The sequence below is a fragment of the Delphinus delphis genome, chromosome 3, assembly GCF_949987515.2.
Source record: "Delphinus delphis chromosome 3, mDelDel1.2, whole genome shotgun sequence".
In the NCBI taxonomy this organism is placed as follows: domain Eukaryota; kingdom Metazoa; phylum Chordata; class Mammalia; order Artiodactyla; family Delphinidae; genus Delphinus; species Delphinus delphis.
In genome coordinates this window covers 137,907,267-137,922,728 of record NC_082685.1, presented here as the reverse complement: position 1 = coordinate 137,922,728, position 15,462 = coordinate 137,907,267, and the positions used below count along the sequence as shown (strand labels likewise).

Sequence of the window (15,462 nt, the reverse complement as noted above, 5' to 3'; positions counted from 1 at the left end):
CCTAGGTCACACACAAGTACAGTTCTCAGGCCGAGGTCTGTGTCTGGACACCCTGCTTCCCTGTGCTCCAGTTTCTGGACATACCCCTATTCTAACATGCCTCGTGTCCTTGGTAAATTACTTCATCTCTCTTGCCTCCGTTTTCTAACCTCTGAAGTAAGGTCCTTTAACTATCTTTTCACCATGCCCCAGGGAGCAGGAGTTTGGAAATTGGTTGCAGGTGTAAAGAGGCAATGTTTGGTTTGCCAGTTACGCTTTCCAAGCTGTCTTGTCCGTTTCCTCCCCTCCCTACCCCACCCCCGCCCCCATTCCAGCAGAAAGCTAACCTTTCTGTAAGCGTTCCCTTGAATTTGTTGACTGCATTTAGGTTCTTTTAGGTCCTGCCTTCTTTTTGGGAACAGGGGTGGGCGGAGAGGAAGGAAGTGTCCTGCAACTACCAATATTTTCCTCTAGGAGGAGCCGCGCAGCCCAGATGAGAGTGACACGCACCAACTCCAACTCCTCGCCGGGGAACGCTTCATCCCAGTTCCGCGGAGTGCTCGGTCCGAACTGCGCTCGGCGCCTCCCCAGCGGGTCTCGAACCAGCCGCCCTGAGCTCCCGCTTCCCCTGGCTGCGGCAGCCTGGGTCCCGAAGGCGGCGGGCCGGGCGAGGCGTGACCCCTAGTGAACGGCGCCCGCCGGTTCTCACCCCTCCCCTCCCCTCCCATCCTCCCTTCCCGTTTCACCCCTCCCCTCCCCCTCCCCAAGCCTGACAGCCCGGGAGCTGCCAAGCAGGGCGCAGCCATGGGAAGAGGAGGCGGTCTAGGGAGCGGCGGCGGCGGCAGCAGCGGCGGCTGCTGCAGCGGCGGCGGCGGCGGCGGCTGCTGCTGCTGAGCCGAGGCAGCGGCGAGGACCCCGGGCTGGGGCCGCGCAGGCCGGAGGGCCCCGCGCCCTCGGCCCCAGCGCGGCCGCGAACCGCTCTCTCTCTCCGGAGGCGAGGCTCGGAGGTACTGGAAGGGAGCTCCGGAATCGGGCTCTGATTTTCCCCATGTTGTGTCGGGGGGCCTGGGAGTGGAGCCTGGGACGCCAGTTGTTTATGAAAGTGGGGATCTGTCTTATGTATTTACACGGATAATTTTTGTCCTGGTGACTTGGGGGTTGGCACTGCTCCCCTCCTCTTCACCAAGAAGTTGTTTTCTGCTGGTGGGTAGTTGTAACCCGATCCACGCTCTGAACGTGTGCGTGTGTGTATGTGTAAGTGGGTGGGGGCGTCAGGGAGTTGGGGGTGACAGGCGAACCATCCCACGCTGGCGCCTGCTCCCACCCGCGTTTGCGGTGCCTGGAGGGGCTTCCTCCGAAGCCAGTTTTGTTAAAGTCTTAGAAGTTTTGCGACTGTTTCTGTTTGACATCATCAGCCAGCCGGGCTGGGGCAGGAACTGCTGAGGCTTCGCTGCTAAGCGGGGAGAGGTCCCTGGCTGCGCCGCGGGAGGAGAGGGGAGGTTGTTCGGCTGTGCGCCTCTACACCGCGCGCTCCTTCCCAAAGCGCACCACCCTTGCGCGTTTCTGCGGACTGCAGCCGCGCATTGGCACCAGCGGAGCTGGGGTCAGTTAGAGTCACGGCCACCAGTCCCCATGAGCTGGGGTGGGTGGAGATCGTGTAGAGCCGAACTCCTCCAGCCCTGAACACACTCGTGGTTATGAAATCAACCAGGCTTAAAGTTTTGACAGAATTGCCCGAGGCAAGAGAGCCGCGCGGGTGAGTGGGGTAGCGACGGGTCTGGGGAGAGGACTCCGGCGGCGCGCAGAGGGTGCTGGGCAGGGTCACCTACTTGCGGGTGCACAGGGAAGTCTGTTTTGGGGTAAGTGCTTTATATATGAGCCTGAGTGGGGGGTACGCCTGCTGGGGTCATGCTGTGGGAGTGGGTGGCCCGGTGCAGGGTCAGTGGGCTGAATGGGTGTACGTGCGCGCTGTGTGTGTGCGCGCGGTGTGTGTGCGCGCGTGTGTGCGCCTGGGGGGGCGTGTCGGAGTCTGAGCCAGTAGGGTGTGCAGGGGGGTTGGGGGGAGGAGGCCAGAGAGGTGCCGCCCGCCTGTTTGTGCCGCCGGAAGACCTTGGAAGGGACGGGGAAAGGTAACAGGAGGCCAGAGGGTTGGGAAGTCTCAGGAGTTTCTGTACAGGATTTAAGTACCACGGACTTTAAAATACTAATCCCTTGGCCTTCAAAAGTCTGGAGGTGGAGGTTTCTGGAGCTCTCAGGAGACCTGCATAGGAGGACGGAGGGTCTAGGAGACGTGTTAATGTGTGGGTTCAGAAGCCCGGCGACGCGGACCCAGGTTGGATCCGTGGATCCGAGATTCCCAGGGTACTGTTGTGCACAGCCTCTGGGGTGTTTAGACTCCCTGGTGTGTGTGCCTGGGAAGGCACTCATCTTTCCTCACCTGAGCAGGTGGTGTCATCCTGGAAGTCCTCCTCTCTGGGGTGCCAGGGTATAGACCTTGGAGGTCTATAGTATTGAAACATTTCCAGAAATTAAAATGCTGGATAGGAACGAAATAAAAAAAATGATTTAGTAGACAGAATTGTTGGTTCCATCTTTTCTGTGATTGAGGATTCTTCTTCCTTTTGAGAAAAACAAAGCTCAGTGTTCCCAGATTAGATTTCAAGGGGTCTGGCCATTCGTGGTTTCCCTTCAGATGGACTTTAGATGGAGCTGGAAGGATGTGTTTTAAGTCCAGAGACCACTGGAAAACTTCATTCGTAGCTTAAGTATGTCCCGTCTCTCATCTTCTTCCACCCTCGTAAACTTTTTGCTTCACGTGAGTCTAAGGAAAGTTGGTGAGTCAACATTCAGCTTTTCTTTTGGAGTAAATATATCACAGTGAAATTATAGCTTGGGTCTCCTGAATGGCATGGAAAACCAACACTTAATGGGCAGAGGTGTGAAATGAAAATCTATAAATGCATTGACAAAGCGACGACACGAGTGCATTTTTTTCCAAACTGAGCATAACTTTGTCTTGCAAATATTTGTTCTAGGCAGAGTTTGGGGCTGTGTTTTTGATTGTTAGTTTTTAGGCAGCAGACTTCGCATCATAAACCTCTTAAAAATGGATTCTAGATGCCTTTTCTGTGCTATCTCTGGTGCCTGTGTTAACAGATGTATATGGTGCTTAGTAACCTATGGAATTGTGTTGAGTATCTTGTTAGCTCAAGACAAAATGTTTATAGCATAATGTAATAAATGAGCCCTAGCTGCACTCTGCTTCTGCTAATCGCGTGAAGCACCCCAGCATGGAAACAAATCTTGAAGTTGGTCCAACTTGGCGAACCTTTTTGGCTATCTGCTGGTAAGCATTGTTAATGTAAAGATAAATCTGAGTGATACACTGAGAATGTGGCACAGCAAATTGTTTAGCTCAGGAAAAAGGCATGGGTTATATTTTTTAAATCTGTTAAGCTTCTCTGGTCATTCCACTGGTAAATTGCACAATTCTGGAGATTTGGTTTACTTTCAGGGAAGACATTTTTTAAAAGTATGTCAATAATGAAAATAACTTCTATTTTTTAGTGTGTTCACATGCGTCCATACAAACCGTCACTTTTTCTTCTTAAAAAAGAAAACCCTGGGCTTCCCTGGTGGCGAAGTGGTTGGGAGTCCGCCTGCCGATGCAGGGGACACGGGTTCGTGCCCCGGTCCGGGAGGATTCCACATGCCGCGGAGCGGCTGGGCCCGTGAGCCATGGCCGCTGAGCCTGCGCGTCCAGAGCCTGTGCTCCGTAATGGGAGAGGCCACAATGGTGAGAGGCCCACATACCACACAAAAAATAAATAAATAAAAAGAAAACCCTATAATATCTGTGGTAGTGACAAATAATATGAGTATTCAAATCACGTAATCACTTTCTGAATCTTGAATTGATAAGAACTGAAGTTCGGTAAGGCTGAAGTCAGACCTTTGCTAATTGGGTAAACAAGGCAACACAGGACGTCTTTTTGGCAAGTGATTTTTTTTCAACCCGGGGCAATATAATGGAAACAATATACTCAGTAACATGGTTGATCAGTATGATCACCGACTTTATAGGTAACTCCCTACTGGGGCAAGAACTTCCACTTCAGTAGCCCTCCATGTTAGTGGGCCAGCTTACCTCTCCCTGGAAATAATCAGATGGAAATCCTGCTTCCTCACTAGCCAGTCCATTCTAGGGGAGATTTATGTTTAGAGAGTTCTGCCTGTACTGAATCAACACTTTCTTCTGCTCACTGGCCTAGTATTAAGTTGCTGGAACCACATACAATGAATCTAATCTCTCTTCCCTTTAAGTGCTGTATTGGAAAACAAACAGTATGCTCCTTCTTCCTGAATTCTTTTTTGCCTGTTCTTGGAGCTGTTCCTCACCCACTGTGGGGTGCCACCCTTTTCTGCCCTGACCAGGATGCCTCGAGTCCACATTCTCTCCATCCCTCCTAATGTACGTCATTGAAAACAGAGATGTGAAATCCTTAGTCCTGGACTTTCTATATCTGTTAAGTCAGCTTAATATTCATGAGCTGTTTTAGCCATCTCATTACACTGTTCACTAATTTCAAACCTGTAAACAACTCATTCTTTTCAGATTATTAATCATCCACAGTCAAAACATTATGATGATAGTTTCAAAACATTTGTTCATGCCTGAACTCCCAATAAATCTGTGGAAAGTATAATACTGTGCAGGTAAATAGAATTCTACATGCAGTGAAGACAGCTATCTAATTTCTTACTATCAAGGAATACCAAGCCCCAGAACAGCAGAAGTAGAATGTTCTGAAGACAAGCAAATTGCAACTGCATGTTACAGACAGGTAGAGACTACATTGCGAGGTATTCTTTTCATGGACCTCATTGTGTCTGCTTCCATGAGCATGAGTCAGTACTAGCAATCAGCATTTATTGAAGGCTTGTTCTATCCAAGTCCTAGACACTATGCCATCTGGCCATAAATGAGGTGAAAGTACGTCAGACAGAAACGCTTCTTCAGGAAACTGGGATTTAAGGTGTCCATACAGGACATGAACTGAGTCAACAACCTCATCTTCCTCTGGAGGTAAATGCTTGCCAATGCCGCAGGGAAGTCTAGAGCAGGTGTATCTGGCCATCAGCCCTAAGGGAGTTCCCTGATGCTCCTCACTTACCAAGTCCTCTCCTTGGAGTAAGGAAGCAAAGCTGGTATATACAGGACACACAGGGGAGAGGGTGTGCTTCAAAGGCAACCACTTTGGGACCCATCAGAGCTCAGTTTGAGTCTGAGCTTTACCACCAACATGCAAATTAACTCCTCTGAGACTCACTTTTCTCCTCTGTGAGAATTCGAATGCCTACCGCCTGGGGCTGAGGCATTTCCACACAAAGTCTGTAGCATTTATGGCCTGTACTTCGCATTAGACACCTATCTGTTATGATTGATTTCTCTTTTGTGTATCCATCTGAGGCTTCTTGACTAAATTATGAGTTTCCCAGCTGAGAATCTGACACAGATGAGAATCTTCTGTCTTCCTGCAGGAAATGGTTATGGTTGAGGATGATGACAGTGTTGTTTATTTCAGCAAGTCTGGATGTGAAAGAAATGACCCTTTCTTCTTGGCAAAGAGAGAAAACCAACCTGTGATATAGACTGACATCTGGGCCTATCAGAAGGCCCTACCGTGTGCACAGACCTTCAGTCAGGACAAGGGGCCAATGAGAGTCTTGTGCTCTTAGATGAAATTGTCCGTGCTGTCCCCCTCGCGCGCGCGCGCGCGCGCGCGCGCGTGTGTGTGTGTGTTTGTGTGTGTGTTTGCTAGACCCACTGATAAGTATTTGGACATATAAGTTCTAAACCAAAGTTCAACTTTGATATAAGAAACCTGCAAGTTAGGATGGCATCATGTGAAATAATAGTAAACTAGGGTGTCAGGAAACCCGGGTCCCCTCTAAGCTCTGCCTCTAACAGGCTTTGTAATTGTTGCAAACTACCGAATTTCTTGGGTTTCATATTTCTTACACATTAATAACAAATAAACAACAACAAAAAAAGAGGCGTAAACAAGATGACCTCTTAGGATTCTTTTCAGGGCTATGTTTGAATCCATCAAATTATTGAATTTCTCTCTTCTCTCAGCTCTTTCGGGGCTTTGCTTGAATGTCTGCGGGAACACCTATTTCATTCATTTCCAGTTTCATGGTCTTTTTACATATCTGTCTTCCTTGCTAGGCTGTGGGTTTTTCAAGAGCAGAAAATAAATTTTATTCATTTTTATATTTTTCCACTCTGCTGAATGCTGTAAACATAGCATTACAGCATGTGGGAAGAGTGTTAGTTGAATTAATGTGGGCTGCTTTGGACAGTCAAGCTATAATTTATATCACTTATTTAACAATACACAACAATTTTGAATATAAGCATCAGGAAATAGTGTTTGCTGATTCTTTTCCCTTACCATTAATTTTTTTTAATCAATGAAGTAAAACAGATAAAAATGTAATCACATCTGTGCTTCCAGCTCCCATTCTAAACAATAACAGCTCATCATGGTCTGAAGCAGGAGGTCTTTCTGAAGTAGTTGCTTTTCTTTTGTTGTTGTTTTTGCTTTGAGCTAAAGAAAATTCCATGATGAGTACCAGACCTTTAAAAGGAGGATGACAGAGAGGGTCATTGTTTAGTCTCAACTTATTTGTTGGGTGTTTCTCACTACCTTTTAATATAGGTAAATGAAGCCTTAGGTCAGGCACAAATTTCACTTACTAATGATTCATAGGAAGGCAGTGATTTCTGTCAGAAATTGTTGGGCTGTGTGATTAGCATCTCAACTTACCTTCAAATATTCCATTCCAAAATCAGTAGATAATTTCTTCTACAGAGTCCTTAAAACTTCCAGATGTGTTTACTGCTCTGATTAGGGCTTGCGTCTTCTGTTATTGACTAGACTTCAGTCAGTTTTCTTTAGAAGAATATCATAATAATCCCAGTGAATTCTTCTTCTTATATTGTGAATTCGTTTAAACATAAACAAGTCTATCCCCCAGCTGGCTGGGCTTCTAAGTGGAAAGTGTATCCTAGGGAAAACACTCACTTCATGGAGATTTGGCGCCGGTGGTAGAAAGCACCCTGATAAATCCCTCAGTCAGCAGTAGAACCAAAAGGGCTTGCAAATTGAACAGGTGCTTTGATGTATTTATCTATGGTGGACAGCCTGCTATGCTAGACATTTGCTATAATAACTCCTTGATTGTATCCTCAGTTGTTTATCGAATGAAACATTTAAAGTAGTATATAATTAAAAACCTTAAAAGAGGCATCCCTCTTTGTTCCTTTAGTTTATTAGAAATATGATAGTCACTGGTACAAAGAAAAGCTCTTTTTTTTTCTTGTTTAAAAAATGTACTTTATCATAGTAAGCATCACATCCATCTTTTTTTTAATCTTTGAGTGACCATATAAAAAAAAAAAGTAGAGTGAGACCATTACAAAGCAGAGTCTTACATAGTTCTCTCCCCGTGCTCATTAAAATAGAAGGTGCTACCATGATGCAGAAAACAGCTCATCTCAAGTTTGATGACGGCTGATGAGTCTTCAGTCAGACTGCCAATTTTGATTGCTATCGGTCAGGAAATCAGCCTTTGTCCTTGGTCAGGATGATGGCATATGATCCTGCTTCACCCTATCAGCTGCTTCTTTGGACATCTTCAAGCTATGTTATTGTTATCCCAGAAAACCTCAATTTGATAAAGCAAAGTAAAGAAGAGCCTTGAAAAGTATATGTGAAGGAGAAATAAAAAGATTCCTAAAGACAAAACCTCTACAGTAGCTTCTTCCCAAAGGAGTAGAAGAAAATACTAGAATCCCTGGACAAGATGATGATGACTGAAGAAAAGACACCATTTTTATACCTAGCAAGTCTGAAATATTAAAGAAAGAGCAGCAAAATGAAGAGGAAGGATTTCTTTCCTATCAGCAGTCAGTGTAGCATCTTATTTCCAATAGGGACATTGGCAAAACAGTACTCTGCTTGTCATAGAATAAACATTCAATAAATATTTTATTAATGACGTTAGTATGTAGTAAAACACAGAGAGAAATTGAATTGTCGACAAGAAGTATGTGGATTGTTGGGGACAAAGGGACGTGGATAGAATCAGGTGATAACTGGGATCTCAGCTCGTAATGCAAATTTGGTATATTTCTCCTTAGATTAATGATGGCACCCAAACCTGATGGCCAGCTTCCCAAAGTGGATCTTGTTCAGGGCCTTGGAAACATCTAGAAATTTTTAATATCTGAAGCAAGACGGAGACATTTTGAATTTTTCTGTAGGACTCAGTAGGACTGGGGAGACACATCCAATTTGCCAGCTCAGCATTCCATTGAAGGGGTATCCTGTAACCTCCTTTCTCATTGCATAGTCCAGAGTTTTTCTTTACACCTTCATGATTCCACTGGACACTTTCCTGCTTGAACTCCTAATTTGTGGATGAAAATTTGGTGAGGTGGGATTTCTATAACTTTGGGAATTCTCTATCTTTGATATACATTTTATTTAAAAAAAATACTTTTGACTGTGGGAAATTTTACATAAACAAAGTAAAGAAAATAGTATTTTGAGCCTCAGGTACCCATTACTCAGCTTCCAGAGTCATCAATATTTTGCTAATCTTCTTTCATCTTTCCACCGTGCCCCTGAGTATTTTAAAGCAGTCTCAGACATCTTGTCCTTTCCTTTTGTAGATGTAAATATTATACTTTAGGATGCATATCTAACAAGTAAGCCTCCTATTTTTAATAACTGCATGGTCTGTATTTTATGGAGGATAGAGAGAGAATACTTTATGAAAGGACATTATCCTCTTCAGGCCTGACTCTGTGATATGATGGAGGTGTGATTGTGTGTGTGTGTGTGTGTGTGTGTACACACACATTTATACACATACGCATCCATGTAGGACTGGTCCTCTTTTGTAATTCAGGCCCCAGCTCAAATGTCACCTTCTCAAAAGGACTTCTCTGACCCCTAGCTAGAGTAACCTTTCCCCAACTAGGTCATGCTATTGTATAACCCTGTTTTAGTTTCTTCACAGCACTTACCACTATCTAATATTATCTTATTTATTAATTTATTTTTCCTTTTTTTGTCCATCTCCACCAACAAAAATGTAAGCTCCCTAATAGTAGTGACCTTTTCTGTTCACTTTATATCCCATAGAAAATCCTTCGTAAGTTTTGGTTGAATGAATGCATTTTAAGTAGTTAATGGAAGTTTTGTTAGCATTCTTCCAAAAATTTATTTTCCTTCCACACGTCCAAAAATGCATGACTTTCATTTGCCAATTCCTAGTGTATTTATAATTTGGTGAGATTTCCTCATGGTATGGAGTGAGGGACCAAAGATAATCCAGGATAGTTGTAATCTCTCTCCATAAATGACCTTAGACTGATATATTCAAGAGCCACTTCACTTGATCAGCAAATATAGTTATGAGTAGCATCTCGGTTTGGATTTCTCCCAGAAGAAAGCCATAACACAAGGATTCAGGTAAAAGTTTATTTGAGAAAGTGAAAAAAGGAAGCGAAAGGAGCCAATAAAGGGTGTGTTATGAAGCAAGTTACCGTCATTGGCTACTGGAGTTTGTCATCTTCCTGGAGAGATTTTGGGAGCCCAGGCAAAACACACACCTGAGCCCTCTCACCCAAGGTTGAAAGAGTTGGAATAATTTACCCACCAACTTCCATCAGTCACTAATTCCTGGTCACTAACATTCAGGAGGGCAAAGCAATCTGGAGATGCAAGGAAGAACCTTCAGGCAGGGAAATACAGGTGCTGGCCGTTAGAAATTAGGCAGTGTGCCCTATTAGGGGTGAGAGGGCATGGTTGGGGAAGGGACAGGCATCTTGCACTGGATAACACAATATGATTTTTTTAAATACATCTTTATTTCTCCACTTGCCCATCCCCTATCCTTGGTGCCTTTTGATGGGCATGCAGTCTTTGACAAAACTGTATTATGAAACATGCATGGTATATTTCTTAGTAAGCTGGATTAACTGTCAGCCTTGGATCTGTGGAACATTTTCAGAGCCTAACTAATAATTGTAAAACCTGTTATCTTGATATACACATACATTGACCATAAAGCTCATCAGAAAGTTACCCCATGCTCTAATAATAAAGTTTTGATCCAGGGCCCAATTATAGGCTTGGAAGCAAAGCACCTCTGTAGAGCAGGCATTGATGTTGTGTAATCATTCAAATATTTTATTATTTTATAATGTGCTTAAGTCTGGATAGTTAACATCCATTTCTCAGTCTTTCCATAGTTACTATCCTTTTTTTTTTTTTTTTTTACATATTCCATGAGGGATATGGAATATTCAGTGAAATCTTTGACTGATCTTTATACTTTCAATAGCCCAAATGAAAATTACCCTTGGTTGCCTTGGAACTTGGGGCATAAAATTCAGAAGAAATTTTTTTTAAATTATTCAAGCTTTGACTCTGGGAAGATAAACAACATGGATATGTAGGCTAACCAATGCTTAAATTCCTCTAACCTCTAATTCTAAATTCAGAAAAGAATAGGCTTTAAGGTTTTTGTTAATTTTTGCTTTGATTACAAGTTGTTGGAAGCTTAGAGTTAGTATCTAATAACACAATCTATGTAAAACACAAATTATTGGCTCAGAATGAGATCTAACTTCTAAGAAGATACAAAGGGACAATCATGTAAAAATGGTCTTTGTTTTCTTAGAAGGAATAAACAGGGATTGACTGAAAGGGAATCCCTTCAGATTCTAATGTTTAAAGCATTGCACGTTTTTAAAGGAGGAAAAGCATTACCTTTCAGATCACATGTATGAAACTGTTTACTTAAATGGCTACCTTAGGTTGGCATGGTTTTAAATCATGACCTTTAATCAAATGGTCAAAGGACCATTTGACCTTTGGCCTTTGTGTTTGTGATACAGGCACAATCTGTTAATGCAGATTTACAAACTGTGCTCCAGCAAGCCCCCTCAGGGCCCTTGGGGTGTCCAGAGCAGAGGGCCAAGCTGGCTGCACTGCATGCCTCCCACCCGCAGAGTGCCGTGCTTTCATCTGTTGTATGTACAACACTTCTGAGAACGTTTAAGTTGAAGGGACAGCCTCTGTTCTTTAAAAAAGCAGGCAAACAAAAATATTTAAACCGTTATATACTTCCTTATTTTGTTTAGACTGCTTTTCTGACCACTTCTCTTTAGGAAGTACTTCTTCTCTTTAGGAAGCCCTTGGATTTCTAGAGGAAAAACTAGCTGTTCTATGTCACATTAGCTTTTCTATGTCTAACTTCAGATTTACTTCCGTAACAGTGAGATTGTAAGCTCCTACAGGGCAAAGGACTGTGTATTCTTTACTCGGTGGGCGCTCAATAGTTTGCTTCACCAATAACTGTTGTATGAGCAACATTAAGGAAGTGCTTACTATTACCAGGGGCTATTCCAAGGCCTTTTTTCATGTTATGTTATTTAATCCCACACAAAACCCCCATGAGCCACCTGATTCTGCATTTGGTGAAACTATGACATAGGGAAGTTAAATTTATGCAAGGACCCACAGCTCTAAGTAGCACGGTCAAGATTCAAACACAGCTCTTCCTAATTCCGAATGTGGCCAACTCCCATGCTTCTAGCCACTGCCTATGTGGTGGTTTTAAAAATATGTCCACAAATTCTTTGATACTCTTCCCATCAAGAGGTGGAGTCCAGGTTTCCCTCCCTCGGAGTGGGGGCTGGACTTCATGACTCATTCCTAACGAACAGAATAATGTAGAAGTGAAGATGTGCAACTTCAGAGACTAAATCATTCAGAGACACTGTGGCTTCTGTCTTGGTTGCTCTGTCTTTTGGACCGTTCACGCTGGGGGAAACCAACAGCCGTGTTTTGAGCTGCCCTATGGAGAGGCCCACCCGGAAAGAAAGTGAGGGAGTCCCATGGCCAGTGTGGAATGAAGAGCTCAGGCCCCCAACCCAACAGCCAATGTGAAACCGAAGCCTCTTGACAGCAGCCACCATAGGAGTGACCTTGGAGGTGGAGCCTTCAGCACCAGTCCAGCCTCAGAATGACTGCAGTCCCCTCCCCGCCAACAACTTGACTGCAACCTTGTGAAAGACCCTGAGCCAGCGAAGCCTCTTCTAGGTCCCTGCGTCTAGACTGTAAGATAATAAATGCTTGTTGTTTGAAACTGAGCTAACTTGTCATGCAGTAATAGATAGCTAAGGCAGCCTAACACTGCCTTGATCATTAAAAAAATAAATTGTCTTCATTTTATTAAATCTTAAATTTTGAAATATTGATCCAGCAAGGAGAAATTTTCCAGAAAAAGAACAGTTGCCAAATGTGAGTAGTAAAATATTAATGCCCCGTCAACATAATAGTTATAATGACTTCCCTGGGATTTGGGATTTTGTAATTCAAAGGACAGCTGCCTTAAAAGTCCATGATTTAAAAGGAAGGGTATTAATAATAACCACATTGTTGAAGAGAGCATTTTGAACTTTTAAAAAATTCTTGTGGGAAAACTCAGGAAGTATTTTGTTTCGTAAGTTATCACTCAAAATCTTAAATTGTCAGGAGCAGGCTTGCACTGTACATTATTTAAAGAGAGATATAAAACAAAGTTGAATTTTAACCTCTTCCCTAGTGATTTCACTCAGCTTTTCAAAGGGGGTCCTAAAAGCTCATAGGTCAAGCCGTGTCTTGGTTTGCTCTGCCTGCCAAATTGAATTAACTCTGCTTTATGGCCACTTGCAGTTTAATAAATTACTTGGACTTTGATTAATATCTTTTGAGCTTAAGCCCAAGAATTTGTATAAGACTTTGGGACATAGTGCTGTAAACTTATTTAAAGATGGACTCTGAGAGCTGGAAGGGATAGGTTAGTGTTGGTTTTAGTACATGTATAGGTTCTGAATTTGGAGCATTTTAAGATCCTTATGGGAGATCCTAAATTATTTCCCTTTTTAAAAAATATGTGAAAGTGATTTTTTTCTTATATATCTACAAAGGAAGTGATTTAAGTAAGTTAAGGAATTCATTCATGAAGTAGATATGGCTAGTTCTTGTTTGGTTTTCAGAATGAATATAGAGGTACTGGTTTTCCTTCCCTACGTTGGAGAACCCAGATCAGACCCTGCTAGTCCTTCCCTTTCAATGTTTTTTCCTCCATGCAGCCTATTTTAAAGTATTTAAAAAATACTTTTTATATTGAACTGAACTTGAAAGTTTATGCTTGACCTTGATTCTGGGTTTGTGCTGCAGGGGAGGATAAAGATGAATATTGATAGCTGAGTATAAGGATCCATCATTACTATCATTCAGTCACTCACAAACCACTCCTTAATTCAGTCTGTACTTTGCCCAGCAGAGCAGGAGACTAGGTACTAGAATAGTATCATATGGTAAGCAACTCAGACATAGCCTCTGCCTCACAGGAGTTCATGGTCTAGAATGGAGGAGGACATTAACCAAGTATAAGGAAAAACAGTTTTAAGTACTGTGGAATCAAAGTATAAGGAGACATGATTCAGGTTGGGGCTTGGTGGTTAGGGGAGGCTTTCAAAGGAAGTTATTTGAGATCTAAAGGAGTAGAAGTAAGAGGAAGAAGGAAGAGCAATCTGGGCGGAGGGAACAGGAGGCAGAAAGGTACCCAGTACTGTTGAGAACTGAAAACAGTCAGGGTGGCTAGAGCCCAGAGAGCAAGGAGCATGGCCTAAGAAGAGGCCAGAGAAGTAAGCAGGGACTGTATCTCACATGGTCTTGCAGGCCGCACTGTAGTCTTTATCAGTAGAAAGGGAAATAGAAAACCATTGAAGGTTTTGAAGCAAAATAGTGAAACAATCAGGTTTGCATTTGAAGGAGGTCACTTCGCTCCATAATGAAGAATGGATGGAGGAGGTATGGACAGAGGTGTTCAGGGAGATGTGTTCTGAATCTGTTGGAGGCCAGAGGTGTTGGTAGCATGAGCCAGAGTGGTGGTGATAAAGATGGGGAGAAGTGGAGAGATTTACTGTTACTTACGGTTAATAGATATACCACTTATTTATGAGGGAAAGTAGACTGGACTTCGTGCTGACTTGGATATGATTGTGTGAGGGACACCATGGAAAACTGCCCAGTGTTTGTCTTCTTCAGGGGAACGGGGAACACTGGAGGGAGACCAGGCATAGGTTAGGAGAAAGTAGTTCAGTTTGGGGCCTTTTTAAGACATCCGTGAGGAGATTCCATGTGGTCTCGATCCTGGATCAGAGGTGTCTGGAGATATGAATTTGGAAGTCAGGGGTTTAGACACAGTATTGAAGCCACAAAGGTATCACTCTTAGCTCACAGGGTGAAAATGGAGTGAGAGAAGAAAGCATAGCTTTGAGCCATGAGGAATTCCAACATTTAAAAGCCACGTGGAGGAAAAGCTGACAAATAAGAATGAAAAGTGTGACAGAGAAGATGCTAGGGTGTCATCTCAGAGGCCAGGGAAAGAATCATTTCAGATGCTGCTGAGGGTAAAGTAAAAAGGGCCCTGTAAGTGTCCTTTGGGTTAGTAAAATGACATCTGGAAGGACTTCAGAGAGAGCTGGGCTGGTGTAATGATGGAGCAGAGGCTAGAGTGAAGCGTCATGGGGAGCGGGGGTGTGAACAAAGGGGCGCAGTGGATAGAGATGGCTCAAGACATTTGGCTCTGGAGGGGAACAAAAGGATGGAGCTTTAACTAGAGGAGGAAATAGCATTAAGGGAGAGGTTTCTAAAGTTAGGAGACCCAAGCTTGTCCAAGGGTTGATGGGAAAGAGCAATGGGGAGGATGAGGGTTGGAGAGAGAGAAAGGGTGGGTAATCAATCGTGCAGGATTCCCAAGAAGACAGAAGGAGTTCCACTCTGAGGACAGCTGGAGGAATCAGAGAGGAGAGAGGATTCCTTCCCTTCTGCACTAGGAGGGAAGAAGGGAAGGGTGCAGATGCCGAGGTGTGGTAGCTGCAAGTTAAAGGCGTTTCTATGAAATGGCTTCTTTGAAAAGTAGCTGAATGGGAGAGAGAAAGGGATGGCATCCTGGCAAAGAAAGGAAGTAGTTTCAGATTTTTGAGGAGGACAGAGAAAGCTCGAATATATGAAAGGGAGTAAATTCGTAAAGCTTAGTAGGATCCCTAGTCACTTCTTGAAGGCCCAGTTGAGGCTGATGTTCACAAATTCATGGTGATACACTGTTAAAAGAATTATAAAGTATTTGATGCTTTCTGGAGGCACTCAGCCATTGCCAGCACAGGGAAAGTGGGATCATCTAGGCCTAAGGTTTTGTCAGAGAGCTGTGATGAAAAGATGGCAGCAGCAAGGGAGCCTCTGAAATGATCAACCAGGAATCTAAGCTGGTTAAGAAAAAAGTTAAGACAGGAGAGAGAGAGAGTAGAAGTCAGAGTAGTTGATTAAAAGTGATAGAAGAATAGAGGTC

General features: G+C 43.6%; 1 protein-coding gene across 1 annotated transcript in view; it reads left to right on the top strand.

Moving 5' to 3' along the window:
* The first annotated feature begins 480 nt into the window (after positions 1–480).
* The window catches only part of GHR (growth hormone receptor), a 274,756-nt gene continuing 259,774 nt past the window's right edge, over positions 481–15,462 (top strand). Inside the window, exon 1 of the mRNA XM_060009529.2 lies at positions 481–986. The gene's annotated coding sequence lies outside the window, so the exon portion shown is untranslated. The remainder of the gene's footprint in view (positions 987–15,462) is intronic.